Raw genomic sequence first — 5,436 nt, 5'->3', positions numbered from 1 at the left:
TGCTGAGGTTTGTGTCTGGGAGAACCTTTCACATCTCCTCCCTCAGCAATGCTCAAGTACAAGTATCCCCCAGCTTTTAAACGTTCACAGTAAGACACTTGGCTTTCTTGAAAGAACTACGTTATTACCCAGCTTCAGTGAGAGGAAGAGACCTAAAGAGGATTTCCCTCTTATGAAAAAAGGTGAACAGTGAGAATCGCGTTCAGCATCTGTTTTGGGGAGAAGCACGACAGAGGCGGCGTGCACCCCAACCAGCTCCTTCCGCTGGGAACCGCTCTCCGCATCCAGCCACCAGCACTTTGAATTGTGTCTGTGAGCCTCTGCTGTGCTTTATCTTCATTTATGCTGGGCCTCCGTTAGAAACTTGTGTCCTGAGGCCTAAGAAAAGCCAAAGAGAAGGAATCTTGGAGTCTGAGCACACTGTCCAATTTTTCCGTGTAAATGAACGGTCATCCCTTCTTTACACCATTTCTGCTGTGCAAGGTTTCTCAGAAGCCCTGTACTTTCAAAGAGCAGGGAAACCTATACCCCATGCTGCGGGGTTAGTTTTAGTCTCCATGCTGGACAGAACATTTCATGACTGTCGGATTTTCTCACTCAAACATTGAGACTTGGACCACCTTCACCCGTTTCTACCACCCCATCCCCGAATCTGGCACCTACCAATCTGCTCTCAGTATCTATGTGTTCAGTATTTGTTTATTCCACGTGGAATGTACATGAGAGCATCTGGTATTTGTCTTTCTGTGTCTGAGTTACTTGGCATAAGGCCCCCAAGGTCTGTGTTTCCATGTCTGGTTATTGTGAATAATGCTGCAGTGAACGTGGGAGTGCATCTGTCTTTTTGAGGCAGTATTTTTGTGTTCTCCAAATCAATACTCAGTAGAGCCATTACTGGGTCATGTGGTAGTTGTATTTATTTTTTCAGGAACCTCCATACCGTTTGTCACAGTGGCTGCACCCATTTCCATTCCCACCAACAGCGCACAGTGTCTCCTCGTCTGCACGCCCTTGACCCCACCTGGTGTCTGTCTCTGGGACAAATGCTGTTCCAACAGTTGTGAGGGGATAGCCGATTGTGGGTTTGACTGATGTTTCCCTGACGATGCTCAGTGATGTCGAACAACTTTTTCTGTCTGTTGGCACCTGTGTGCCATCTTTGGACAGTATCTATTCACATATTCACCCCATTTTTTATACAGTTTTTTTTTGTTTTGATTTGTATGAGTGTTGTGTGCATTTTGGATATTAGCCTCTTCTCACACATATGATTCGCAGATATTTTTTTCTTATTGGGTCAGTGGCCTTTTAAGTTTTTGATGGTTTCTTTTGCCGTGTGGAAGATTTCAGTTTGATGTTGTTCCACTTGTTTATTTTTGCCTTTGTTGCCTTTGCATTTGGTGTCCGATCTGAAGACTCTTTGCCAAAACCAATGTCGAGAGACTTAGTACCTGTGTCTTCTTGGAGGTTTATGGATTCGGGTCTTATGTTCAAATCATTCATCCATTAAAAATTTTGTGTGTGGTGTAAGAAAGTGACCCAGTTATATTCTTCTGCATTTAGTGTCCAGTTTGCCTGTTACCGCTCACTGAAGAGACAGTCCTTCCCTCATGGCATATCTTCTGCTGCTGTGTCGTAAGTTAGGGTCATCTACGTGTGGGTAAGTTTCTGAGCTTTCTGTTCTGTTCCACTGACCTGGTGTCTGTGTTTCTGCCAGTACCATCCTGTTTAGATGACAACAGCTTTGTAATCTAGCTTGAAATCCAGGAGTGTGTTGACTGCACCTTTCTTTCTCCAGGTTGCTTTGGGTATTTGGGGTCTTTTGTGATTCCATACAAGTTTGAGGACTGTTTTCTATTTCCTCGAATAATGCCACTGGAATTCAGATGGGGATTTCATCACATCTGTCGATTGCTTTGGGTACGATGGACATGTTCACATAATTAACTCTTCCAGTTAAGGAGCATGGCGTATGCTTCCATTTGTTTGTGTTGCCTTCCAAATCTTTGACCCATACATTCTGCCCCCCTCGACACACATGTTTTTCATTTCTTTTCTGCCATGTGTTGAGTGTACTATGTCTTTCTCATTGTTGGTTACTTTTATTCCTAGATTTTTTTTTTTGATGCAATTGTAAATGGCATTGCTTTTTAAATTTCTCTTTGCGAAAGTGTGTCATCAGTATACAGAAATGCAAGAAGTTGGGTCATCTGGGTGGCTCCATAGGTGAAGCGTCTGCCTTCTGCTCAGGTCAGAGTTCTGGGATCGAGCCCCGTGTTGGGCTCCCCGCTTAGCGAGGGTCTGCTTCTCCGTCTTTCTGACACTCCCCCGGCTCGTGCTTTTTCTCTTCCTGTCAAATAAATAAATAAAATCTGAAAAAAAATAAAGACAACAGGTCTCTGTATATTGACTTTATATCCTGCAGCTTTCTTGAATTTGTTTATTCTAACAGTTTTTTTTTTTTTTTTTTTTTTTTTTGTGGAATCTTTTGGGATTTCATGTCATTTGCAAATAGTGACCGTTTTCCTGTATGGATTTCATATCTTTCTCTTTTTTTAAAATGATGTTAGTCACCCTACAGTACTTCATTTGTTTTTGATGTAGTGTTCCAGGATTCATTGTTTGCATATAACACCTAGTGCTCATTATGACACGTGCCCTCCTTAATACCCATCACCAGGATAACCCATTCCCCTACCCCTCCCTTTCTGCAACCTTCAGTTTGTTTCCCAGTGTCAATAGTCTCTCATGGTTCATCTCCCCCTCTCATTCCCCACCTTCACTTTTCCCTTCCTTCTCCTAATGTCCTCCATGCTATTCCTTCCATTCCACATAGGAGTGAAACCATATGATAATTGTCTTTCTCTGCTTGACTTAATTTCACTTAGCATAATCCCCTCCTGGTCCATCCACGTTGGTGCAAATGGTGGGTATTCATCCTTTCTGATGACTGAGTAATATTCCATTGTATAGATGAACCACATCTTCTTTGTCCATTCATCTGCTGAAGGACATCTTGGCTCCTTCCACAGTTTGGCTATTAGGGACATTGCTGCTATGAACATTGGGATACAGGTGCCCCTTCTTTTCATTACTCTGTGTCTATGGGGTAAATACCCAGTAGTGCAATTGGTGGGTCGTAGGATAGCTCTGTGTTCAACGTCTTGAGGAATCTCCATATTGTTTTCAAAAGTGGCTGTACCAGCTTGAATTCTCACGAGTAGTGGTAGAGGGCTCCCCTTTCTCCACATCCTCTCTGACTTTTTTTTATTTCCTGTCTTGTTAATTTCTTCTCAAGATTTTATTTATTTATTCCACAGAGATAGAGACAGCCAGCGAGAGAGGGAACACAAGCAGGGGGAGTGGGAGAGGAAGAAGCAGGCTCATAGCGGAGGAGCCTGATGTGGGGCTCCATCCCATAATGCTGGGATCACGCCCTGAGCCGATGGCAGACGCTTAACCGCTGTGCCACCCAGGTGCCCCCGGCCTTGTTAATTTTAACCATTCTAACTGGTGTAAGGTGGTATCTCATTGTAGTTTTGATTTGTATTTGCCTGATGGCAAGTGATGTGGAGCATTTTTTCATGTGTCTGTTGGCCATTTGTATGTCTTCTCTGGACAAGTATCTCTTTGTGTCTTCTGCCCATTTTTTGGGTGTCGAGTTTGAGGAGTTCTTTATAGATCTTGGATACCAGCCCTTTATCTGTAATATCATTTGCAGATATCTTCTTCGATTCCGTAGGTTGCCTTTTTGTTTTGTTGATCGTTTGCTTTGCCGTGCAGAAACTTTTTATCTTGATGAAGTGCCAATAGTTCATTTTTGCTTTTATTTCCTTTGCCTTTAGAGACGTGGCTTGCAAGAAGTTGTTGTGTCCAAGGTTGAAGAGTTCTTTTGATTTTGATATGAGACAGGAATCCATTATCTTTCTTTCCTGATTGCATTCGAGTCCTCTGTCTTTCTTGGTGAGTCTAGCTAAGTTTGTCAGTTTTGTTTATCTTTCCAAAAAAGGCAGCTCTCATTTTCATTGTGTGGTTTTTTTGTTTTTTTTTTTTTTTGTCTTTTTAGTCTCTGTTGGATTTATTTATGCATTCCTTTTTGTTATTTCCTTATTTCTACTAATTTGGGGCTTTGTTTGCTGTTTTTTTTTTTCTACTTCTTTACCACAGAAATCAGGTTGTTTATTGGAGAGCATTCTCATGGATTGATGAAGACTTGAATTTCTATGAACGTCCCCCCCGTAGAGCTACTTTTGCTGCATCCCATAAGTTTTTGTAGGTTGTCTTTTTCATCAGTGTCAAGGTACTTCTAAATTTTTTTTGATTTCTTCTTTGACTGTTGGTTGTTCAGTAGCATGTTGTTAAATCTCCACATATTTTTTTAAGATTATTTAAGTATCTGGCAGAGAGTGAGACAGCGAGAGAGGGAACGCAAGCAGGGGGGTGGGAGAGGGAGAAGCGGGCTTCCCACTGAGCAAGGAGCCTGATTCGGGGCTAGATCCCAGGCTCCTGGGATCACGACCTGAGCTGAAGGCAGATCCTTAATGACTGAGCCACCCAGGCCCCCCAATCTCCACCTGTTTTTGACTGTCCCATTTTTTTCTTGAGACTGATTTCTAGTTTCATATCATTGTGGTTGGACAAGATTTGTAGCAGAAGGTGAAGAGAGCATTCAGATGAAAGGTTTGTTTCCTGGAGGGTTTTCTGAGGGCAGACCATGAGTTCCGTGGGGACGGAGGAAGGTTTTGTGAGACGGGGGGTGGGGTTAACCCTTGTTAGAATTACTGACTACTACCATGCAGGCTGTGTGCTACCGTTCACACCGTAGTCCTGATGGGCTTGTACTTCATTAGAAATATTTTCTAGGAGGTGTAGGCATAGGCTTCTCTAAAAGAAAGGTGCCATGTGGGTTCATGGCGTGACCCCAGGTCAGCAACCAGGATGTATGGTATCGTGGGGGATCAGAACCAGGCTTTCTGTGGGAAGTGACGGAAATAGGGTATGGTGAGCTCCATGACCTCATAGGTGAGGTCCCGAGTGACCCACTGGGTGTTGGGTTCCGTGGATCTGTTTCATCAGGTGCTGTGGAATTCAGGGACACCCTCCTGTCTGTGGATTTGTGTGGAGACAGGTAGACATCAGTGTCTGGCCAGGCACGAGGGTCGCACTGGACCACCACCAGAGGTGCAGCATGCGGGGGAGCCACTGCTTGGTTTCCACGAAAGCTGACCAGGGTCTGTGACCGTGATTCCTAGCAGCTGCAAGGGGAGAGGAGGCCGGGGGTGGTGCACACTTCCTAGACTTGTGGTCAGGACTAGTCTGGAGCCCACTGAAGTCAGCCACACCTGGCACAGAAGGCCCCCAGTCAGTGTAGCTGTGGGCACTGCTCCCATGGCACTTTCGGGCCGGCTCCATGCTGCCACCTCCTGCTTTTCATCA

Source organism: Ursus americanus, unplaced genomic scaffold, assembly GCF_024610735.1.
Source record: "Ursus americanus isolate L20-20 unplaced genomic scaffold, mUrsAme1.1.p SCAF_45, whole genome shotgun sequence".
Taxonomy (NCBI): domain Eukaryota; kingdom Metazoa; phylum Chordata; class Mammalia; order Carnivora; family Ursidae; genus Ursus; species Ursus americanus.
Note: the sequence above shows the minus strand (reverse complement) of the source record.